This window comes from Myodes glareolus, chromosome 16, assembly GCF_982192425.1.
Source record: "Myodes glareolus chromosome 16, mMyoGla1.1, whole genome shotgun sequence".
Lineage (NCBI taxonomy): Eukaryota > Metazoa > Chordata > Mammalia > Rodentia > Cricetidae > Myodes > Myodes glareolus.
The window spans coordinates 37,681,928-37,708,502 of record NC_142041.1 but is presented as its reverse complement, the minus strand read 5'-3'; the positions used below and the strand labels follow the sequence as shown (position 1 = coordinate 37,708,502).

The window sequence follows — 26,575 nt, the reverse complement described above, 5'->3', positions numbered from 1 at the left end:
TGTTGTTCACAGAGAAAAACAGAATCCCTGCACTGTAAAAGACAGTTTACTTTATGTATGTAATATTCACACAGTGCCCTTTTGAAAATATGCTTGTAATAAGGCATGTACATGTTTGTGTGCCTGGAGATATATAACCACTGTTGGATGAATAATGCCATGCTACACAAAGACGCTTGGAACTCATAACACTGATTATGTGAAGCTGGCATGGTAGAAAGAAATAAACATGAAATTAGAGATGATGCAATTTTGGATTCTCAGGCTACTACAATGAAGTGTATGGCATTTGGTTAAGTATTTAATCACTTCTGACATCTGTATAGAGATATTGATTAAGCAGTAGATTATAGAATCATCTTCTGTAAAACAGGAATCCATCACATCCTCATCCATGCAGTTGCCAAAATGTCTTGATGGTTACAAATCTTTCAAAAGACAGCTGTTTCTCACTATTAAAACTTGTTATGGGTCAAAGCAATGAAATGACATCAGAAAATTACAGTTTTAAAGAGTGCCATTCAATACTGTAACTATCTCAAATAGTTTCAACCAGAATATCCTTCTCAATCATGTTTCACTATGCCCTTTGAAACATGTTACCTTGTAGATCTATAGACACAGATTCAATTTTTATGAGGAAAGGACATTTTAATAGATATGTACTTAGTTTTCATTACTCACTCACTCACTCACTAACTTTTCAATTCTTACAGCTGTAGATAGTCTGCGAGGAAACTAACCTACTATGCATGGCCACTCAGCTGGTCAATGATAATGAGAACTATATTCATTCTAGATAACCTGATTTTCATAAAACTGATCCATTAACCATTCTACCATGCAGCTATATCTTCATGAGAAACATGTTAAAGATAGACAAAGTTTTCATAATTGAATGAAAAATCCTAAATTTACAATAGAATAATGAAATCATTTAATCAAGGACCTATATCTATATTTATTCTTTCTACCACATTTTTATATAATAATGACTCCATTTCTGTTTGAATAAGCCTAGTACCATCATTGTTCTTCCTTCTACTAGGAGAAAAAATTCTCCCAGAAGCTTTAACTATTTGATTCTACATTTACCATTTAAGGAAATACAAGATAACTTTGGTGTTTCTTTCACTGAGTAGAAAATTATTTCTTACAACAAAAATATACGATCAGGTTAATACTGTTCTAAGTATTTTTAAAATGCTGTCGTTAACTTCAAAATAAATTATGTATTATTTAGATGCACTTTTGGACTCCTATGTAATCAGTGTTCTAATATACTTCTGACACCAATGCATTGCAGAGAGCCACAGAGTATCATCTATTGTCGTCTACGTGGAGGTAGAGTTCTTGGTGGCCAGCACAATAAGCATAAGAAGATAAAAAAGATCAGTTGTACCAAGTGTTCTAACTTGTTCCTCTTTCAAGATCTCAAAGTGAGTTAAGTATACTTATCTTACAGACCTAAATTAGGGACACAAATGTAGACAATTATAAAATATAACCTACTGATTAAGAGTCTAGTAACTTTTCACATGAAAGAACAAAAGTAAATAAGCAAAACACACAACATCATATTTTAGGGACATATAGTCTTTGCAGGCATGGTTTCATTATAGGCTACAATTTTTAAAGCAGAAGAAATAACACACAAGAACCGCTAGATTGACTCTATGGAATTTCTAATGTAGGTTGTTATTTTCTAAGTCCACAAATAAATGAAACAGAGTCCCAACTCTTTGTTTTAAAAGTGACATGTTTCTTTAACCATAAACTACACTAATCATATGTATTAGAAAAATACTGTCTAGAATTAAAGAGTGTATACACACACACACACACAGACAGACATCATGGCGCAATACTTGTCATTAGACAATATTTTACACTGAACAACTGAATTGTAAAAAGGCAGCACTATTTGATTCAATAAATTATCATTCTGCTAATAGTCAATAGCATCATTTATAGATAGGTTCTATAAAAATTGTAGTTGTATGCCATTGTCTTTTAAAAATGCCAAGTGAAAAAAGTGGTGACATTTTCATAGAACATGAATTCTACCAAGGATTTCTTTTGGCTTGTTTTGGTTTCAGTTGTTGTTTAGGGGTCTGTCGGTGTGCTGGATAGTTTGGTGTCCACTTGACACAGGTTAGAGTGATTTGGAGAGGGAGACATCAACTATGAAAAAATCTCTGCCTAAGATCAGGTGATAGAGTATTTTCTTAATTGGTGATTGATGTGGAGGACCTAGCCCATTGTGGGTGATGCTATCCCTGAGCTGATGGCCCTGAGTTCTATAAGAAAGCAGACCGAGCAATATATGAGGACCAGATCCATAGGCAGCACTCCTCCACAGCCTCTGCATCAGCCCCTGCCTCCAGGTTCTTGACCTATTTGCTTCCCTGTCCTGACTTCCTTTGATGACGAACAGCGATGGGGAAGTGTAAGCTTTTTCTCTCTACGCTGCTTTGGTCATGGTGTTTCATCACAGCAGTAGCAACCCTGTTTACGACAGTTGGGGAGCCTGTTTTAGACATGGTCTTGAATTCCCTATTTTAGCCAAGGTTAACTTTGAACTAAAGATCTTCCAGTATTTCCCTGGAGGGCAGTGACAAATGGCTCATGACACCAGAGTTTTCAAACTCTTCACATGGAATTTTTCTTCACTGTTCTCAGTGAATCATTTTACTAGGAAATCAGTACATATTATTTCGATAATCAAATAATTTCAATAAAACGATAAAATTTAGAGCATATATGCCTCCATGGCTATAAAAGGATAATTTAATTGAACTTTCACAAAGGACAGGTGTTTTTAATAATGCTTTTAATCCTGAAGTAATTTTATAAAGAGGATTGATTCAGAGTAAATTAATTTATGTCTATGTAGATCAACAGATCTACATCAAAACAGTCAACATTTTTAGCTTCAAATATGGTTAATAACTATAACAATAAAATGTATCTGGTTTTTTCAGTGTGCTAGCCACAGTTTTAATGAACTTGCATTAACTATCTCACTTAGGCCCTACAGCATCTTCATGTCATTCTCTCCTACTTCAATGAGGAAACTGGAATATACGAAGTTCCCTGCCTTCTCCAAGGTCACATAACTACCTAATAGATGACAAATGTGGAAGCCTGGGGCCAGGTTCACCTTCACCATTTCATCAGTCTTTTCTGTCTGAAAACAACAGTGTTAACTCCTAGCAGAGTCTCATCATCTTTCAGTGCATCGTCCAAAAGGTAAAGAATAGTTAACTGTGCACCATGCTCAAGATGCACTGACCTACAACCAATCTTCCCACAGTCCTCAGCTGAGAGGTGATTTAATAAAGTAGGTCAGGATCCAAAGACATATCTTCTAGGTTTTACTGACAGGAAAGGGGGCTAGTTGGACCTCATGGGCCCTGGAAGATGCCGTGTGGACCACAAGCAGAAATTGTAAACTCTCCTTTCCTGTTTCTTCTTTTATAAAATGAAGAAGATGATGGCGGCAACAGTAGTAGTCAAACTGCAATATTAATGTAAAAGCCTTGTGTGTGGCCCATGGAGATCTGTCTATCAGTATATCACAGAAAACCCTCTCTGGGTTAACAATAAATTACCACAGTTCAGCTGCTTTACGTGACTCCTCAGTACACGCCTGTTTGAGTCTAGGAAACCTTTTTATTCATTCAGAAGGACATTATTTCGGCTGATCTACTTGTTTTGTAAAGGTTGAATCCAATTGCTGTTTAGGGGAATCTGTGTGGGTCTGTTCGTTCTCATTAGCCCATGTCAAGGCTTGCTAATTCCAGATTGTTTTGAGACACAAGGGATGCCGAGGAGATACACTGAATGCAAATTTTCTGGTGCTAGATGCCCTTGAAAATCAGCACTTTTGCTTCCTTGTCCTCTGCCTAGCCTAAAACTGCTTATAAAGGAACCATTAAAACACTTTCTAGGTAGCCTTTGCATGATTGGTCAGGGTGCTCACAAACTCTCTGCACTGTAGAGGATAGGCAGGTGGAGGGACTAAGAATGTTTCCTTTAATATACAAATTCCTGTCATTTTGAAAGTTAGTCAAAGATGTTTTGGTCATGTTAACCCCAAAGGATCTTGTTAATAACCACACAGATGATACCACAACTCCAAAGGAAACTTCCTTATGGATAGAACGGTTTTGGCAGCAAATTACTGTTTTCTTAACTTCCAAATACAATACTAAGATTGCTAGTTCCAGAGTAACAGCGTCTCCTCCGCACATATATCTGATCTAACCCTGCCCATTACGTCATAAGAATACACGAGACAAATTGACTTCTTCACACTATAAAGCAGAAGTGTATTTTTGCATGTGATCATTTTGGTGGCAGAATGCATATTTACTTATGCTACAAAATTAACGTTTAGAAGGCAAAGGGGAGTTTCCATAAATTTTGGAATCCATAAAGAAACAAGGCACATGCATACATGGGATGTATAGCTAGGAATTGAAGATGTTGACTCATTTAAAAGTCACAGCAGATGCTGACACAGCACTTTGATTGCCCATGGTTGTTTGATTTTGCAGGCATGCTTCCAAATTTGAAACAGTCACATGAGAAGTTAGGGAGATGGCCAAGTGGTTTGGACCATTGGTTGTGCTTGCAGGGGACTGGGACTTGATTCCCAGAACCCTCCTGGTGTCTCACAACAGTCTGTAACTTGAATTCCAGGGGATCCAATGCCCTCTTCTGAACTCTGTGGGCACTGCACACCAGTGGTATACATACACACATGAAGGCAAAACACCCATACATATATCGAGATTCCACAGAATCAGAATATACAGGGCAAGCCAAGGGAATAAATAATTTGAGAAAAATCTCCGGAGAACCTGAATGTCAGATTTGGAGCAACATTTCTCTAGACTGGTGGTTATAGAAAGCATGAGAGAGGCAGTGACAGTCCCCTCAATACCTCTGGAGGCTTAAGTAATGATTGCATTGCTTTGCATCAGAAAGATTTGAATAAATCTAGACATTAAACGCAAGTAAAAATTATATAATTATAGGTAAGACAATAAGAAAGACTAAGAAACGGAACATCAGAAATTAGCCTGTTTGAAAGCAACTTGTCTTTAAACTGAACTCTGATGTCATAATTAAGGTAAAAACAAGTCTTTTGCAAAGGTTGTATTCTGACAACATTAATTTGGTTCTAATATTTCTAGCATTGGAGTAAAAGAAAAGGTGTCTGCAGCATTTTCATTTTCCGAATATGAGCTCCAGGGAACTGTTTATGACCGTGGTCAGAGTGTTGAATTTAGCATCTCCCTTCACATGTCTTGTTCTAAGCCAGCATAATTATGTGGTTACAGTAATAACCCCAATTGAGTCTCCACGGCAGGTCAAGCATAGTAAACAGATTACCCTCCTTAATATTCATGAAACCCTTAGGATGCACCCCTCATTTTATGCATGAGGAAACTTAAGTTCAGTAATTTTAAGCAACTTGTCCAAAGGCACACACAATAATAGAAGAACTGGGACTCCAATCCAGATTGCTACGCCCACAGTTTCCGTTCCACTGACGGTCAGTCCCGAAGTAAGTAAAATAATCATATACCACAGATGCAGCAGTCTTGTTGCAAAGAACTGGACCAAAAAAAAAAAGGAGGGTTGGAGAAAAAGTGCGAAGAAACATCAGAACTGCCGTGGAAGTAGCAGACCAGCCCTCTCCCAACATGTGGTTCCAATCGCATTGGTCCAGTAGGTGTCTGTTTTCTTTGGCCATGGGTAACAGGCATGCAGATAGTAACTGTATTAGTTAACAGAAAACTAGATTTCTTTGGACATTATTTGGCCTTCAACAAATCTACATCAATAAGTCGCACTGGTGGCATGAGCTATTTAGCCCAGACTATATGCACATACTCATTTGAAAAGAAATTCTCAATTACATCAAAATGGTTTATATCACTATATCTGGTGTCACTTTCTCAGGTTTCCATTTTTTATTTGGTGGGTGTTCTTGAAGTAGATAAGGATTTTTGTCTGACTTTAAATCAAATGAACATATTTAAGTAATTTAAGATATAATAAAAACATGTGACTAAAATATTTGAGATGATATTTAATACCTATTAAGGTAATAATTTCTGCAACTTTTGTAAGCTCAGATTCCTCTCTAGAAAGAATTTAAAATTCTAAAATATCTTCTAAGCCTGAAAGTGTTTTCACTGTTACATGATATGTATTTGAAATTCTTAGCTATAAACTTGCATTGACATCAATGCCTTGATTTGTTATTCTTACACATAAGATTGATTTAACCACAATGCTTTCTTATGTTACACATACTGGTAGATTTTATAATCTTGTATTATATATACTAGATTAATATATATTACATATATAATGAGATAGGTTTTGTAAGTTACTTAGCATTATGGCTGGCATATAGTAGAGGCTCAAGAAATATTTCTCTCCTAGACTCAGACCCCTTTATACTGTGTAACCTCTGTTTGGCTTCTAAACCATGCTAACTTGTCTTCTTTGTTGACTTGGCACCAAATAGGAGATGTTTTTAAAGTTACATTTTCAGTAATCAAGTCTTACACATGGACATGTCTATTGTAATTATATTCATTATGCAGAAAATGTGAGGCATCCTTTTTTTTTTTTTTTGCTCTTTTGGAAGTTGACTGTGACTCCCAGGGGTCATAAAAATTACCAAGAGAAACATCACTCTGATTTATTTCCTTTATATCTTAAAATGCTCATAAATCTAAGCTCTGCAGGAGACCGTCCTATTAAGCTAGTCCTTGAAGGTGGAATATCGGCAGATAACATTTTGAGGTGTTTTGTTTGAGTAGACATAACAGACTGTTCTAGGAGTGTGAAGGACGTATTGCAAGAAATTGACAGAAAATGATTTTTCCTTATGTTTTTATAAATGTCTGGTTTTGTTTCAGGTGTTTTGTCTGGTCTGAGCTCTACCTAGTGATGCTTGCTTTATTTTGTTCTCTATGTTGTTTTCCTACTGTGATGCCAAGTAAGACGAATGCCACAGTCGAAGTGGCCTCATACTGCTAAAACTGACATCAAGCACTTCTGGTGGTCACCGGGAAACAGTATGGCTTTGTTCTGTGTTTAATGTCTAAGATGTGGTGTCTGCTGAGGTACCTGTCATTTGATGCAGCCTTATAATCTTCCTCTTTATTACCTGTCTGGCAACATCATCACACTGACTTCTTGGTTTAAATCTTGTTCACTCCCGTAATATAAAAAGACAAGAGAATGGCCCTGAAGATATAAACTTAGTCTCTTGTACTGTAGACAGATTTTTTTCAGTGTGCTTTTTCTTGAAAGAAAAATTCTTTTATTTCAACAGAAAAGAGGACTATTTCTTTGCTTCTTAAGAAATACATGTTTTAATTGTCCAGATGTGCAAGATGTCTATAGAATAATCCTTGCAATTCTTGCTTGAAAAGGCAAACAATAAAATAAACATTCTCTTTTATTTTCGTATTTCGATCATTCAGATAGCATCTATTGGGGTCCTGCTATAAGCCACAAAGTGCTATGTACTGTCAATACCAAAAGGAGTGGATAGTTTTATCTGAGAAACAAGTAGAAAAGGTAAACTCACAGCAACATAATTATACTACAACCTGTTAAGTGCTTTGCTAGGAGTATAAAAGACATCGTGGAATACAAAGCATTCTAGTCTGGGAATCTAACACATGGGAGTGTTAGCTGGCTTCTCAGAAGGGGAGAGAAACCTGAATAGCCGGAGAAAGTGAGTGTCAGGAAGCAGAAAATGGGGAAGGAAATGCATAGTGAATGAGAGTGTGGATTCGAGTGTGGTTAAAGCAAAGAGATCTTGGTCCAAGTTAGTACTATCACTTGAGTGAGACTGGGAAAATTGAGAATTGCAAAAGGAAATTGCTGCATCCCCTCACGTAAGGGCTTGAAACCACATTTCTATTCGGTTAAAAAGGACTCCTGGGCTGTATGCATGTGAATGCGTGCGTGCGTGCATGTGTGTGTGTATTTGTGTGTGTGTGTGTGTGTGTGTGTGTAGGTAAGTAGGTACGTAGGTAGCAGGTGAGGAGAAAGAGGTCAGTACAAAAGGGATAAAGGCAAAGCAGAAGACAGGGAGATGTCATGGCCACAGGAAATGGGGTGGTTTGGGGTTGGTTGCTGTACCAGTGTGGCTGCTATTCCTTTCATTTCTGACTTAAAGATTAAGGACAAAAGCAGCAAGGTTGGGCAAAGTTCAAAGCAAATTCCCACCTGAGCTTCTCTTTCCTTTTTCTGTGTGTGGGTATATGTGTTTCCCCAATCAAAATGGATCCTGTTTGAGACAAGTTCAGAGGGTTTTTAAAAGGAGAAAAAGAAAACAATGGGATGAGAGTGTGTGTAACTCAGGTCCATACTGGTGAGACGAGAAAAATCCCATGTTTATGGTAAAATGGACCCTCTAGTACCTTCCCCAGAGACCCGCTTTGCTTTCAGAGTGGGGGGGCCCTGTATTCTCAGTGACCTGCTTCCCTGTACCGGTGTGTTATATGTAAGGCAGGGTTTGGTTCAGATTCTCTAATTCTCCTTTCCCCGCTTTCCTTAGTGCTTCCAGTTTCCATGCTTATGTATACATCTCGCCTTTTAAACAAAGTGTTTGTCCCGGGGATATGACACAAAACGCTTGCATTTCCAACTGTGTCCACATCACCTCCACATTTATCCTCGATCTGTGGCCTTCTGGTTGTGCTCCAGGGACTCTGTGGAGGAGCACTCACTAGTCCCCTGTGCCCTTGGACAGCCTTCTTTTTCTTTCTATGGTGCTAGGGATGACTCCTTGAACCTCTGCCTTCTTGTATTTATCATTTGGATCCCCAGTTCATATTGCACTTCTTTTCAACAAGATATTTTCAAATATTTAAACTGCTAGCATATTTCCTAGCGCCTTCATGAAGGAAATGAAAATCAATGTGGAGGATTCGCTGCTTTGTATACTGATAGTTGGTATCATTCACCTGCATTTGCTTCCTTATAAGCAAAAGAAAATCCAGCAAATATGCACATGAACCAAAAAACAACAGTAAAAGAGGTGATTTTCCTATGGGAAATGGGAAAGGCAGCAGAAAAATTATAATTTTACGTTAAATACACTTAAATTTAGCAATAATAAAGTAGCAACAATGCATAGTAATAGCTTCCACATCCCCTTTGCCAAGGCTTAAATGAAGTGTGAGCATCTTTCCCACAAAGGTACCCAGTGCTGCAAGCTTGGTCTACATTACAGCACTGTTGGGATATGACAGAATCTCTGGTAGGTGAAGACCACTGAGAGCTCCTCTGGGCGCTGATAGTGATGTTCATTCTAAAGGGCCTGTGGGATACCATCTTCTCTTTCTTTGTTCCAAGGTGTAGACTGCTCCACACACGTATGTACTCCTGCCCTGACACACTGTCACCCGCCTCCTTCAGCAGAGGCCAAAGCAAATCAAGATCCCTGCCCTCAGTCGTTGAACTTGCAGACTGCTCAGTGAAAGAAACCTCTTTCCCCCGTTATATTGTCTGCTATTTTGTTATAGTGATAAGCTGTCGCTCACCTCTCACTCCCCTGCAGTTGTTTATTTTGATAACGTTCTTTAAATTAAATGAACAAATCATCATTATCATCAATTTATAAAACTAAATGTGAAATTCAGCTACCTCAATTATACAACCACATAAAAAGTAATGGTTATTATAACTTTAGTTAAATTCAATCATTTTCACTGTACCATGACTCTACGAATATTTAGAGCTAACTAGTGTGATGCTTCACAAATATATTTCCATTTTTTGTCTTCCACAGCATCAATAATTGCCTTGCTTCATAGCCTGCATGAGATCAGTGACTCTACCAAACTTCTAGCTGGAATTCTCCCACAGAATTGAAAACGTCCTCTTAGTCTGTAGGCATGCACAGCTCAGGGTCTGTGGTCTGCTGCTCTTGTGTTTAGGCGGGCTACTCAACTCCCAGAGCGTCTACGTCAGTTCTTTGCATGGGTTGTTCTGGAAAGCACACTTGTAGCAGGGAACACATTTCTGTGGCAAGCAGGGATGTTCTGTGCTTCTATATATATTGGGATATTGGAAGACTTTTCCTGGGTAGTATTTCCTTGTCTCTCTTGGTGGAACGTGCCGTGTTTTCAGAGCATTGAATTGTCACCTACATAATTGATGCTGAGGAATCACAGTGTGTCTGGCACCTCCTTTCTCTTTCTTCTGTTTCCGACTGTATAGAGGACATTCTCTGTCTATTTTGTTCTGAAGTTTTATGATGACACCTTGTCCTCATTTCTTGGTGGAGAACACTGGCTCTTGAAGCCTGGAACTTCTATCTAGATTCTGGTTATTACTAGTTATCATTCTCTTCTCCTCACCTGCTGAGCTGGTGTGACTGCAGTGCTGGGGATTCAGGATCATTGTCTTTGCTGAAGATTTCCCTGTTCTTTCTTAATCATTGTCTCATTCTTATCTACCCTCCAGGTGGTCTGCGTACATACACTTTCAAGATGCACCATTTTCTTATTCTTTACATATTTTATATTTTAATTTTGAGAGCTTTAAACTCTTTCTTTGTTTTCTTTATAGTATCTTATTTTATTTTGGAGAATAGGTTGCCTCCTAATTTAAGGGCATTAATTTTTTTCTAATTCTTCCTTCCCAGGTTGCCTTTTTCCCTTTGTATTGTTTTCACTCTTTCGTGGAAATAGTTCCCTCTTTGTGATTTAGAAGACCCAAAAAGCTACTGGTCCATTATTCAGATCTACCAATTAATAAACCCACTGTAGCTCACAAACAAAACAAAACAACTGTAGCTCCAAGCAAAACAAGCACACTGAGATGTAAGTTACTGGAAGAAATGAATGCGTCTGTGTCTGAGCCTTTCTCTCCTTCTCTGTGTACGAGTTTCTGTGTCTGTGTGTTTCTGTGTCTGTGTGTCTGTGTCTGTTTCTCTGTCCCTCTCTCTCTGTGTGCCCGTGTCTGCATTTATTTTTCTTCTGGGTTCAGAGTCTCCAGAAGAAGAGTCTTCCATTTTCCTAATTAGGATACTTAAGAGCAGCTGTCACAGTTCTGAAAGCCAAGTTGAAGAGGTATGTTAAGACCTAAGTTTTCAATAACAATACTGTCCTCATTCATTCATAGTCTGTGGGGAGTCAAAGAAGCCCTGAGTCAAAGTGGAAGGATCAGATGATGGTCCTGACTGAATGAGTATTATTACAAGGGACCAGTTCCTCAGACTCACAGACATTCTCAAAGCTTTCTTCAGTTCAGGTCAGGTAACTGGTGAATCTTTGAGTATGCAGAGAGCAGCAGTCTTTTTGTTCAGCTGTCCACAACCTGAGACTGATCCAATACAGAGACCTTTCACAAAGACTGTCTGATCCCTCCCTCTCACGTCACACATGATAGTCGCTGTGCATCTGGTATCGCTCCATCAGGGCAGACATAGACCACCTGGCCCCAGCTTTTCTATACATTTGCCCACATGCATTTCTGTCATTTCTTCTGTCCCTCAGCTTCCAAGTCAGGGTACAGGAACAAGCCATGTTGACAACAACACTAGTCTTTTAGCTCCCAAGTCTCAGAGACATTGGTGAAGGGCTTTGAATCGGATTTGTTGTGTGAGAATGAAGATGTGGAAGTCTAATTGCTCCATTTCTAGACTTTCAGATTTTATTATCAGTGCTCAGCTACTTTTACAATCCTTGCCTTCAAGAAGTCTGATCCCCAAGCTATTTTAAGGTTCAGCAATTCAAATAGTTATTTTTTTAAGGCATGTTTCTGCTGCAACTATCTACTCTGTGGGGAGAAGGGCCCCTTCTCTATCCACTTTTCATCAGTAAGTTATCTTGTGATGTTAGGTCTGGTTTCACCCAGTTCCTGTACTCTGGGTGGTTATGGCTACTCAATTCCTAATTCTAATTTTATTTAAGTTTTCGAGGTAGTGGAGACAGAGGCTGTGTTAACTGAAAGTGAATTCATCATCCCATCTTTTATTCATGTAGTCTCTACGTAGCTCCTCCAACAATATCATGGTCCTAAGGCCATCACCATTCTTATTTCTGTTACAAAATCTACATAGCTACATAACTGAGAGATAATTTTACCTTCATATAAATGTAGCATTTCCACAATCTGCTTTTCTCTCCTTTTCTCACAGGAAAACCAGAGACATATGACAAGATAAAGTGAGAGAGGATGGAGAGAAAAAAAGTGAAAGGTTTAAGCAAAGAGACAAGGTTCAACTACATAATCTGTTCTAAGAAGTCGAGAGAGAAGACAAATGGCAGCTAAGGATTGAGAAACATTTGTGTTTGGATGAAGATTCAAAACAGTTCCAGCGCGAAAAATTTGAAAGGTTATAAAAGAGATTTATGAAGAACTGGCTTTGAGTTATCAATTTGACCATCTTTTTAATGATTTTTGAAGTCTTCAAGTCAATATTAAAGTTCTCTTTAATTTAGAGTCATATATAATTGGTGCTACCTTGAATGACGTTCTGTGTATTTTGTAGAACAAAAGAGGTTATTTATAGCCTTCTAAATTGATGATGTTCAAATCTAAACACAATGCTGTCAGTGTGAAAATTTTAAACATTTTATCATGGAAAGAAGAGCCACATCCTCTTTAAAAATTGCAGACAGGACCAAAGGAAATTAGATTTAAATTTTGTGGGTCTAGATTTTGTTACTTGAAGACAAAGACAGATTAAAATTAAGATAGTTGAGGTAAATTGTATGCCTAAAAAATCAATGATTCGTAATAAAAGGAAATTAGTTTTCCTATTTTTAAACATATTTTTGCATTTTTTAAAAATGTCCATTCATTTGATGTTCAGCCTTTGAGCCATATGGTTATCTCCCAAACATACATGGCATTTTCTTTTCTCAACAGATGCCCAATAGTTTAGATGTCATGTAATTGATGTTATATGTCAAATCATGGTTTTATTTGTCAAGCCCACTGCAGTACCCCTGAGCTACACAGCAGCCCCAAATCAACATTTTTATGTAATTCATTTGGACTCCCTCTTCCTCACATAAATCCTAAAATATGGATGTGTAAAACAAAAAGGCAAATCTAGTTTTCTTTGGTTGCTCTCTGATCACCTTCAGAGATCCCTGCCCCCACCCCTGCTGCCATTGATCGTCTACCGTGAATTAATAAAAATGAGTAAGCTAAAGACAGACATGTTCAGTGTTCTTGACCAGGTTTAGGGTCATAATGAAACTATCCAGCATTTGTTCAAATGTGGTAAAAATAGAGAAAAATGACAGCCATCAACTCTACCATCAGATAAGTCAAAGTCAGAAAAGAAAAGAAAAATGGCTCAAGGGATGCTTATGAATAGAGACAATTTCAGGCAAGCAGTTGGCATGGAGTCTAGAGTTTGAGATGATTTTCATCCCCTAATGCCTTCTCTTGTTTTCTTTCTGGTCTGGATATCCCATTATAAGTAGGTTGTTGAGCTATATGATAGCTGTCCTATTTATCCATTGTCTGTTCTATAATTTAGAAACTCATAATTATCTTCTGGGGGCCTAGGTTTTGCCTCTTTTTTTAAAATTTATTTATTTATTTGTTTAAAATTTCCACCTCCTCCCATTCTCCCATTTCCCTCCCACTTCCCCTTCCCCTCCCCCTCGCTCTCCAGTCCTAAGAGAAGTCAGGGAGCCCTGTCTTGTGGAAAGTCCAAGCTCCCCCATCCATGGAAGGTGTGCATCCAAACAGACTAGGCTCCCAAAAAGCCAGTACATGCAGTAGAATCAAAATTCAGTGTTTATCACTGGCTTCTCAGTCCTCCCTCATTGTCAGCCACATTCAGAGAGTCCGGTTTGATCACATGCTCGTTCAGAGTCAGTTCAACTGGCCTTGATGAGCTCCCACTAGACCAGTTCCACAGTCTCCATGTGTGGACGCAACCCTCGTGGTCCTGCCTTCCTTTCTTATATTCTCCCTCCTTCATCAGGCCTTTGGGAGCTCAGTCCAGTGCTCCAATGTGGGTTGGGAGGTTATAGTACTATTTCTTCCATTATCTAAAAGGGGTAGTCTGTCTCCACAGAAAATCCAGTTTTGATGCATTTCTACTCTCCTGAGCAGTGTCTGTAGATATGAAATGTATCTGGCAGCTCTTGAAGCTGGTGGATCTCCCTTCCCAAGCCAACGGTGGAGATTCACTTGCTTCACTAAGGCAGACTGAACAAAAAGGAACATTTTCACTTAAATACTCGGTTATGTTCATACTTTAAGGCCCTTTAGTAAAGGGCTGCTTATACAAAGGCTTTTGGTGTCTTTGACCTAGTTTGACACATCTCTCCAGTCTCAACCAAGGAGGTATTGCTTTCCTAGCCTGTGCTGGTATACATGAAAACAAGACGTACACCAATGCCTACATACTTCACAAAGAGGAATAGGTACTTATATTTATTCCCTAATATTTACTCTCTTCATGCATCCTCAGCCTTATTATTCCTTCATGCTTTGTTAGCTGGAGAAGAATGATTCTCAACATCTCTTAGCGTTCATCTGTATTCTACCAACCTGCAGTCTCCTTGCCTTTTGTTAGTTCTCACAGTATCAAGAAAGAAGGATGTCACCACACGGGCCCAGCCATGTTGATTTCAGAGTGAGACTGGAAACCTGGCACCAAGTTTCTTTATTTCTGTTTTTCTACACCTTGCTGTTACTTTTTCTTTCTTTTGCAAAAACAAAACTGTTTATTTCTTCCATTATAGTCACAGTTACCAAAATTTTCTGTCAAGAAAGCAACACACATGCAGCATCCGTAATAAGGTATCACAAATGGATGGACAGTACCGAGTTATGTGTATTTTCACATGGAAGAAATATATTATCACATAAGGAATACATCTCTGTAGGTGACACATGATAAATTGGGGCCAGGAGAGAAGTTTCCTTTAGCCAGTAGAGTTGCTGCTTGCCTGCAGCACAGTGTGAGCCGCAGATGTAATACAGCAAAGTAGTGACTGTCACTCATGCATTTTTATGAGCTAATGAAATGACTTGCAAATATATTGTCTCTCTTAATTTATAAGAACCTTTTATTCTCTTCATTTCTCAGCTGAACAAATCAGGGATTGCAGGTGCTAAACTGTTCAAAGACACATAAATAGTACACTGGCAAATAGACTTCAAATCCAAGCACACTGCGATCCCAACTCTCCACTGCCTTTCAGTACTGCAATTAGATATACTGATGGCTGAGGTGATTGGGATGATTTCTTTTATTTATCAAATTAAATTAAGTTATTAGACTGATATGGGAGTCCCTTCTTAATTCTGACAGTTCTTAGCGAACACACCTCTGATGGCAAGATTTCTACTAAATACTACAAGATGTTATGTGTGAAGGAGTAAGGGAATCAAATGTAGTAATGAGATCTATAAATGCTTTAATGTTTAGTCAAATAAAGTAATAGCAAAATTTCTTAATTAAAACAGTACTATATTGCTCCGTTTAAAATTAGCCTACAAATACTCTAGTGTTAGTCTCTACTCACTCTTGCTTAATAGACAGCTTTTAGTGTCTGACTCCCATAGAGATTGTGCAATCTACTGGTACCATACTCACATATAAATAAATATTTATGTTATGTTTATACATACTAGAATTTTAAGAAAATATAGTTTGTATTGTAAATTAGTAATTTATCCTGATACACAAACACAAATACACAATAGCCAAAACTACGCCATAGATGGATATTAGATATGTATAAAATACTTCATTAGTTTAAATAAAATTCTTATTATCATACAAAGGAGTTAAAATTATTTGAGCGTAGACATATGAACACAGATGAGCAATGTTGAAGATATCATACTTACCTGTCAGCTATAACAAATTAAATCAAGGATCCATGATAGTAGGTAAAGGTTCTGGGCAATGTTAGGAAAGGGAGGATAGTGTGAATTTGGTGAGGGCCAATAAAGTCTGGATAGAAGGAAATATAACGACGTAGTCCTGTATGCAATGTGCATTCAATGAATATCATTAACAAATACATATAAAAGGTGGACAAATAAATACAACCAAGCAAGTGGAAAATATTGAATATTTTGTCGATGCAATATTGCCAAATTTTTATGCAGTTAATATACTTGATTATAGTGCTATGTTTTGTTAAAATTTATGTGTAATTTCTATACAGTAGTAGAGAAAATAAAAACATAGTATCTTTTGTTACCCATGAAAAGATGAAGGTATGGCTTTGATACTTTCATACTTTGCTTTATATTGACATGCGCTCAGACATTATAGAAAGTACCAACCTTGAATGCTGCATTTTGCTTCTTTTACTTCATCTAGAAAATAAAAAAGAAAAGAAAGATATTAAAGTTAGAGACAATTGAAACCACAGACATACTAAAAAGGCCATCTTTAAAATAAATTAGTAAAGTTTCCCATTTTACTTATGATAGAAAACAAACATTTAGCTGTGAAAGAAAACCCTGATAAAACTTTCTACTCTAATGATGGGGGCCTTTACTATTTTGGCAGTTTGCTTCTGTATAATGTCTTAGTGGCATAGCAATGATGGGAATGTTTAACAAAAATGACAAAACAAAACTTTATAAAAAGAAAAATTATACAGACAATGCTTAGTCAATTCATGTAATTGTGCCATCATGATACATTTTTCCATAAATCAGGGAAATATTATTTTTGAAGGACATTGTAATAAACTCTGTTGAATGCTGATCAGAACCACAGACTTCCCATCTTCCTCTTCACTCCGCTAGTAATCTGGTCTCCCTTATGGACCTAGTGATTATTGTGTTGTTTGTAATAACTGTTCTACATTCCTTATGGAAATTATAATTATGATGCTGAATATTCAAACTGCGAGCCACATTTCTCAGGGAAATTGTAATTATGATAATGCAGAATTTCCCCAACCAATGTTTTCAAGTCATTGTTCTCTTTGAGAAACAGGAAGTGAGTGGAAAACACTGAAATCAAACACCCTTTTGGGATCTCAGACGTGTTTTTAGGCCAAAAAGAGAAGCTTTTATTTGTCACTGTCAGGTTCACATGTGTCACATATACAGCACACATTGCATTTCATGGGGAAATATCTAAATTACATAGGTTTCTTATTTAACTCACACAACCACCTTATGACGTAAGTAGTATTCTAACTTTATAAACAAAAGACTTGAGCCTTTTTTTCAGCATCATGTTCTGAAGGTGTACCGAGTATTTGACACATTAATACACATAACATCACCTTACTACTGTCCAAAATTAGTTTTTATATTTGTGTAATTACTTACTTTGCATACAAATAATTTTGTGGAATGGATGTCAATACTTAAGCTTATCTTAATAGATATATAAGTGAATTTCATTCTCGTATTAAGAATATTAGTGCAGGAAATTCTTATAGAATACACACCCATTTTGGTAAAAAGAAATAGATTTTTAAATTATACACATAGAAGCACAGAGAACTAAATGTTCAGATCATATCTCTTTAATGAAGCTACCAATCATAAGGTTCAAGGCCAGTTAACTTGAGCCTCACTCAGCAGGACAGGCAGCATGTGGTTTTGACAGCAAGAAGAATGTAAGCCACAGCCTTTTTATTAATCAGTACAGATCACACCTTCTATGCACAAATCCTTTATGGACAGTTTAAATCTCACAACTGCAATACATGTGATATTTCTTTTAATTCAATAAATTAAGTTCATCAACTTCATTTGCTCAAATTTGCCAAGTTATCATGTGTTCTTTTATAGCTTGGAAAATTGAGCAGATTTAATTAAAAAATAAAAACCAAACAACAACAACAACAACTTACAGTAAAATTAAAAGGGAACTAAGAAAGAAAAGGAACACAAAATCAGAAATAAAATAAAGAAGACTGGAATACATAAATTAGTGTGTTTTCAGAATTCACTCTTTTTTTTATTTATTAAAAATTTCCACCTCTTCCCCGCATCCCTTTTCCCTCCCCCTCCCCACCTACCCCTCTCCACATCCCCCTCCCTCTCTAGTCCCAAAAGCAGTCAGGGGTCCCTGCCCATTGGGAAGTCCAAGGTCCTCCCCCATCCATATAGGTCTTTAAAGGTGAACATCCAAACAAACCAGACTCCCACAAAGTCAGTCCATGCAGTAGAATTAAATCCCAATGCCGTTGCCCTTGGCTTCTCAGTCAGCTTCATTGCCAGCCACATTCAGAGTGTCCATTTTGATCACATGCTCCATCGCTCCCTGTTCAGCTGGCCTCGGTGAGCTCCCATTAGATCAGTCCCACTGTCTCAGTGGGTGGATGCACCCCTTGTGATCCTGATTTCCTTGCTCATGTTCTCCCTCCTTCTGCTCCTCATTTGGACCTAGGGAGCTAAGTCCAGTGCTCCAATGTGGGACTCTATCTCTATCCATCGCCAGATGAGAAAGTGGGAAGTAGTCTACAAGACATAGGCACAAGAGGTCACTTCCTAAGAAGAACCCCAGTAGCACAGACAATAAGAAAATCAATGAATAAATGGGACCTACTGAAACTGAGAAGTTTCTGTAAAGCAAAGGACACCGTCAGTAAGACAAAAAGGCTACCTTCCGACTGGGAGAAGATCTTCACCAACCCCTCTTCAGACAAAGGTCTGATCTCCAAAATATACAAAGAACTCAAGAAACTAGACACTAAAACTCTAATTAACCCAATTAAAAAATGGGGTACTGAAATGAACAGAGAATTCTTAACAGAAGAACTTCGAATGGCCAAAAGACACTTAAGGTCATGCTCAACCTCCTTAGCAATCAGGGAAATGCAAATCAAAACCACTTTGACATACCATCTTACACCTGTCAGAATAGCTAAACTCAAAAACACCAATGATAGCCTATGCTGGAGAGGATGTGGAGTGAGTGGAACACTCATCCATTGTTGGTGGGAATGCAAACTTGTGCAGCCACTGTGGAAATCAGTGTGGCGGTTTCTCAGGAAACTGAGGATCAACTTACCTCAGGACCCAGCAATTCCACTCTTGGGAATATTCCCAAGAGATGCCCTATCATACTACAAAAACATTTGTTCAACTATGTTCATAGCTGCACTATTTGTAATAGCCAGAACCTGGAAACAACCTAGATGCCCCTCAATAGAAGAATGTTAAAGAAGGTGTGGAACATATACACATTAGAGTTTTACTCAGCGGTAAAAAAAACAATGACATCTTGAATTTTGCATGCAAATGGATGGAAATAGAAAACACTTTACTGAGTACTTTTACCAGACTCAAAAAGAGGAATATGGTATGTACTCACTCATAAGTGGATTCTAGCCATAATTAAAGGTCTTTGAGCCTATAATTTGTGATTCTAGAGAAGCTAAATAAGAAAGTGAACCTGAAGAAAATCATATATTTATCATCCTGGATATTGGAAGTAGACAAGATTGCCAGGCAAACTTGGGTGCATGGGAGAATGGGGGGTGGGAGGTTGAGAGTGGATGTAAGGGGAGTTGGGTAGAGACAAGGGAGAAGGGGAGGATTCGGGATAGTTTGGGGGAATGGGTTGAGTGGGATGGAGGAAGGTTGGATATGGGAGCAGGGAAGTAAATATCTCAACTAAGGGAGCCATTTTAGGATTTGTAAGAGACTTGATTCTAGAGAGGTCCCCAGGTCCAAGGAGAGGTCCCCAGATTGTTCCCTGGGCAGCAGAGGAGAGGGTGTGTGAACTGGCCTCATCCCACAACCATACTGATGAATATTTTGCATATCACCATAGAGCCTTCATCTGGTGATGGATGGAGATAGAGACAGAATTCACTCTTGTTACATCATGTACACTTGTCTTACATCATGCACAACCTTAGAACTTCCAAGATCTGTTCATTTTCTCAGCTTTATTATATTTCAAATATCTTTTAAAAAAGTTCCATCTGTTTCCCACATCATTTATTTCTATCCTTTTAAGACATATCCCCCATTCTTCAGTAGCTCTCATCTGTTCCCTGAGGTCAATTTAAGAATTTGCCCCAATTTCTCACACATGAGAAAGTAGATGAGCGATCCAATTTACAGTTACAGGAAACAGTATTGATCCTCAATTTTAGCAAGATCCTTCAGAACAACCAACCAACCATTTGTCTGATTAGTATTTCAGTTACTTTCAACTGAGAAAGAAAATAACTACATTTGTCTAGACCCAAAACAAATTCACTAAGACTGTTGGTGAGCCTGTTTTAGACAAGGTCTTGAACTTCCTGTTTTAGTCAAGATTGGCCTTGAACTACCAATCTCTCAGTATTGTCCACTGGGGAGAGGTGATTACTGATATGTGCCACCATGCCTGGTTGGCATTCAGCATTGTTTAGAACTATAGTCCACATGTTTATGACAATACACAGAAGCGCATATTGGCACTGTAGGCAAACGGAACTTTTGAGGTGAACTGAGGTACAGCAGTGGCTAGATAATCATTTTATGTACTCAGCTCAGTACATATGGCATGAACCAGGAGATGTTACCCTGATTAAGTAACAGGACAGTCTTCTAAAGATATGGATTGAGGGACAAAGTATGACTACATGTTGAAGCACTTGCCTATATGTGAGTGACCCTAGGTTCAATCCCTACTCCTCCCAGACAATGGTACAGATGAAGTGTCTCACAATTGTGAGATACTATTATAAGGATGTATTTAAATACTTAAAATCAATGACTTTCCCCCCTACATCTTCAGTGAATAGGCTATGTGGATCTGGGAACATAGGCAGGGAAATCTGGGTAGTCAATATAGCATTATTCCTGTTGTCTAAGCAAGGAAATTATTTCCGTTCCTCCAAACTGGGCTCTGTGCCTGGAACTACCCTCATTTGCAGAGGGGAATTACTTCAATGTGGGGACAGAATAGGAGGTTTATTAATCATAAGGTATTACAGATTTCAAAGAACAATAGTAACTATTTGGATACCCATGGCAAACCGCTGGGAATAGAGGCAGAAGCTGTTAAATCATCAAGGGCAAGAATGGGGTTATAGCCACAGAGAGGACAGGAGATGCCTGGCATTGAGGTAAGCCACCTGTGCTCCTTAAACTTTCCCAGCTTATTTTTAATAAGCTATAGTAAAATACAGTAGCTTGGGTATGTAATGGTGAGAAGAGTTTCAGACTTTTGGCTGGTGTCACTTCACAAGGTGAACCACCACAGTCGGTAGAGATGCTGGCTGAACAGAATGAATTCTAACATGGACAGTAGAGGAAAGATGATAGTACAGTGACAGAAATCAGCTCCAATCTTGAGATAATCCCAAAGACAGAGACTGCTTTCTAGTAATTTTCCTCATGGGTAGGCACAAGATGGGATTCCAGCGCTCAGAAGAGAAGTGAACATACCCCACTTCCCTAACCCCTACCTATCTCCAGTAGATGACCACTTGCAAAGGAAAAATTAGTTTTATCCAAGTGAGTTTCACTGTAGAACTGTAGATGTCCATGACAAAATGAACTCAATGGTATCTTTGAAGGCTTTTTGTCTCATAATGTTTACCAGGGCATTCTTTTTTGTTGTTGTTGCTACTGCTGTTGTTGTTTTATCCTTGCAGGTCATTTGCATCTATAGTATTGTTTACAGTGTTGTGGGTTTTATGGGAATCCTGGGTGTGCAGATGTGTATCTCTTTTTGCTACTGTATAGCTTCTTGTGCTTTTTCTTGGCTCCTTCTTTTCTCTTTTTTGTCTTATTCAGATTTGTTTTTGTTTTATTTTATTTTCTTATTATTCAGTAGATTCCTGTTTGTTTTGTAAGGGGAGACAAGAAGGGTGTGACTGCACATGGGGGAGTGGTCAGGAGAACCTCAGCGGATCTTGGGAAGAAGAGATGTCACCAGAATATATTGTATATACAAATATCTATTCTCAATATGTGAAAAATAAGAGTTCAAAAGAGAAAAGAAAAGAAAAAGATATTCTACTCATTTTGGTGGCCTCAGGAACGATGGTCTTCAATAAAGGTGGCTTCATAGGATTTGGTATAAGTGATTGTCACATACTACCAACACATACAAAGCCTGTAGATGCTTCAGGCTGTCACTGTGCCCTTCCTTGAGACCAGTACTTATGCCCTCAGCTGCCCCAGGGAGTGACTGATGGATGTTCAATTTTAATTTCTTCTCCCAGACTGTTTTTCCCTCTGTCAGAGGGAGTGAATGGTGACCGAGGCTTTTCTCTTCCTAAAGACAGCTCCCATCTAACTACTCCTCCTTTGTTTGATTTGAGACACCTACATAGGTGACTCATAGTACATAGATCCTATGTACATAGTGCAATAAACTGCCTGCAATATTATGTCTACTTCAGAGATTGTTAGGGAAATTTATCTAAATCAAGATTACAGAATTCAGGAGACATAGATCTAAGAGTGGAACATGGCTGTGTGCAGCTCCAAAGACCATATCCGTCCCATTATAGCTCCCCATATCCATTTAGAAAAGCTTAAACTAGTTTACAATGCATTTTATCTATAAAGTAGGTATAAACAATGATGGTATACTTAAGACTATAAATAAAAAGGCATTATTCAAAGCTATGTAATACTGCCAAGTATGTTGTTAGAAGATCAAACTAATTTATATATAACTATTAAATAAGAGGCATTTACTGAGATAAATTAGTAATTATATAACTATACTAATTTATAATAGCTTATTAAAACAATGTATGCCTGAATTTGCACATGTAAGTATGCATGTATGACTATATATCTTACAAAATGTATCTCAATACTAATGGCAAGATTCTTATGACCAAAATTCCTAATTATGCTAGCCTGTTTTAAAAAGCCATATGATGACTTTTAGCAGCTTAATTTTCTGGTGCAAAAAGATTCAAGACTTCTCTGTTCCAGAAACTTGACAGATTAGTTATGGGACAAGGTCTTACATTTTATGCTATAAATGCAAGGGTTTTATCAGGCATGAAATTTAGTCAGAACAGTTTACGGCTCAGTAAAACATTACTCGAGGCAGCCTTTACAATCAGAACACAAGGGTTACCTAATTCTAATGCACTTTTCAGAAAGTGTGGTTAGGATTTTCTAACCACTGAACAATACTTCACTCAGTTCTTCAGTTCCTTTGTTTTATCCATCAACCCTAATTCCAGATAAATATTATCATGATTTTTCTATTGAAGTGTGTGTAGCATCAAAGGCTCAGTCATATGAGTCCAGTGCTACCATGGACTTGAGAGAGCTTAAACATAAAAACGCATGCAAAACATTATTTTAAATTCCTTTAAGGAAAATAACATAAGGAAATCCCAGGAGATGTATTAGAAGTGGATGTGTGCAGTGGGCATTAATCGTACACAAGGAAGGGCTTTCTACTTTTGGGGTAATACTGTCTCAAGATAATGGACAAAAATAATGTTTATAACATTTTAATGGGGAATATTTTGAGGATTTCGCAAATACAAGAGGCACTTGAAAGGTTGTGATTGTGGTTATTGGCATGGCGTCACCATAAAAGTTTCATGCTAAGTCTGTGCCATATCATATAGCCTTCTTCAGAAACATGGAACTAATGAAGGACTCCTCATGAAGAAGTAGGTTTGGCTTATCATACTCCACTGAGTGAGCTTTGAAATGAACATATTACCTGACCTACAGGAACACTTTTAGGCTATTGTTTGCCCAATAATTGATAAGAAATGCATAGAGTCAGACTCTAATTTTATTCCAGAAACATTTGCTTTTTAAACAGGTTCACTTCATGTACGCCTATAAACTTCAGAAAGATAGAAACAGATATTATATCCATCCATTATTATTAAGTTGGTGGTGCCTTAGCTAAGATTTCTATTGTTGTGACAAGACACCATAAACATGGCAATGCTTATAAATGAAAAAAAAAAAACATTTGATCGGGGCTGGTTTTCAGTTCAGAGGTTCAGTCAATTATCATCTTGGTGGGATATGGCAGGTTACAGGTAGACTTGGTGATGGAGAGATAGCTGAGAGTTCTACGTCTTGCAGGGAACAGGAAGTACTTGTGGTATTGGGTGTGGCTTGCGCATATATGATACTCAATACACACCCTCACAGTGACATACTTACTCCAACGAGGCCATACCTACTGCATCAAAGCCACACCTTCTAATAGTGCCATTCCCTTTGGGATTCATTTTCTTCAAACCACTGTGGGAAGGCACAAAGGTATGTATGACCTACCTAAAGGAACGTTATTTTGACTGTTAATGTGGTACACCTGAGTTCACCAAGATGCTCTGCAGTTTCCAGTGAACAGTGTCTTAGATTCAAGGGTTATAATCACTTTTTCCCACAACTCCCAGAACAGCACATAGTAACATGGTACATTTAATATCACTATGTTATACACCAACAAAACAGACAAAAAGATAAAGAATATATATGCATACCCCATCCCACCAACCCACAGAAAGGCATGTGTGTGCACATACACATATATACAAACACACCTATACATATGCAAATATATGAACACATAGATACATAAAAACATACCCCACACATACAAATACATGTGCATAAACATATACACCTGCGTACACAAATACACATCCATAAACCTAGACATATACAGCACTCACAAATGAACAAATGCATACATGTGCACATATTCCCCCGGGAGTATTTTTATGCCATAAATGATTATGCAGATCAGATATTATCAGAGTGAAAATTATTTAAGAAATTATTTTTTAAAAAGTTGCAATTTATTTAACTTGCAAATGAGCAGCAGAAAGTAGCTGGAATAACATAAACATTTATAGGGTGAGCTCTGAAGAAGCCAGGGTGTTTAAGGAGTTCAGAGAGGTGATTGGATGTGAGAAAGCATTTAGTGTGGGTTGTAGTGGAAACAACCACAGCAAAGTGAAAGCATGGCTGTTTGTTTAATATTTGATTGACGGGGTCCCAGTGACAGAACTAGAAAATGTTACCCAGCTAACTACTCAGAAATCATTTTTGTCTAATGTATTTGGGAAGTAGAGTAGTGTGGTGAATGAAGACTGAAGAGTCTTCTGTTTCTAGAAGACACTTTTCCTTGACTTGAGTCGCCAGTGAAATCTCAAGGCTGCTGATTCTGTATCCCCAAACAACAGTATATAATACAATTTACAACCAAAGTACACAGCAGAAGGACTGACTGAGCAACAGCAGGGAATGTGATGTGCTTTTCAAAAGTGGGACACAACTTTATTAGTCTACCTACAGGGAGGCACCAGAGTAAAACAGGAAACAACCCTGCTGTATTTTAAGTTGTCTTAGGAAGACATAAACATCATATTTTGCTTAGGGTACCACATTTCCAACATCTTCAAACAAATGGAGCAAACTCCATCTATAAAAATAACTTAATAAGTTCACAATAATATGAACGATAGCAGAAGGACTTGAACATGACTGGAGAAGGCATGCAATTTGTACTGGGACATATGAGTAAGTGTAGTAGTGTTTTATGTAGAATTTTGACATGATCTGAGGAAGAATACTATTTAAAATCTGCCTCAGGGTGGCTGGAGTTTTCCAGAATTACTTGCTGTTTAGGACAGGGTTTAGGCAACTCCATGCTATGTGCTCTGGTTACATATTTTCTCTGGTCTCCTTTACATCAGTACAGTAACAGGAGACAGTCCCTACAACCTACAGAGAGATTAGACTTACAATCTGACTATGGTAACCCTTGTTTTAAGAGATAGCCAATCCATTTACCCATCTACCAAACATTCACTTATTCATTCACCATTCACCAAACAATTTAAGAATAGGAAATGTGTCTAGAAGATGGCAGAAGATGACAGTACAGATATACAACATGGTCTGTGACTTTGTCTTGGTATCAAATCAGTACAGTAATAAATTGACTAATAGGGTATTTCTGAGATACAAAATTTATGCATTAAGTTTTTTGACTCAATGGTTTGAGTGCATTCTTTCATGTCTAAGATGCTTTAAGAAGGAAAGCTTCCTGTAGAAACGGTCTTGAGAAAACCACTTAACTGAGAGCAAACTCAGAAACCGACACTAAAGTGTGCTGAGAGTGGAGACGCATCAATGTGAGAGAGTAGAGAATGAAAAGTAGTCAATTTGGATAAAAAAATGGCGGAAGTGAGGCTATGAAGGAGAGATATGTCTGGAAAGCTGAGAAAAGACGTAACTTGGACAGCACCTTGGACCATGATAAACCTATTATAATACTTTCCGGATGATTTTGTAGTCAAAAAGCTGAAAGATCTTTTAAAATGTATTAAAAGTTGAAATTTTATTTAAAGGTAGCCACACAAACAAAGTGATGTTTTGGGATTATCGATAACAGTGTATAGCATGGATTGCTCACAGAAGAGAGAGGCTGTGTCTGCCTCACAGTGATGTCAGATGGTCATACAGGAGATGATATGTGAACTTGTACACTACAGCTCATACTGCAAAAGCCACACAGATGCTGTGTCTGCTCACAGTGATGTCAGATGGTCATACAGGAGATGATATGTGAACTTGTACACTACAGCTCAAATTGCAAAAGCTACCTGCA

General features: G+C 37.9%; 1 protein-coding gene across 2 annotated transcripts in view; it reads right to left on the bottom strand.

The window, feature by feature from the left end:
* Window positions 1-26,575, bottom strand: part of Lingo2 (leucine rich repeat and Ig domain containing 2) — a 1,156,348-nt gene that overhangs the window by 382,999 nt on the left and 746,774 nt on the right. For both annotated transcript variants that reach the window (XM_085677246.2, XM_085677245.2), the window contains exon 5: window positions 16,327-16,359. The gene's annotated coding sequence lies outside the window, so the exon portion shown is untranslated. The remainder of the gene's footprint in view (window positions 1-16,326; window positions 16,360-26,575) is intronic.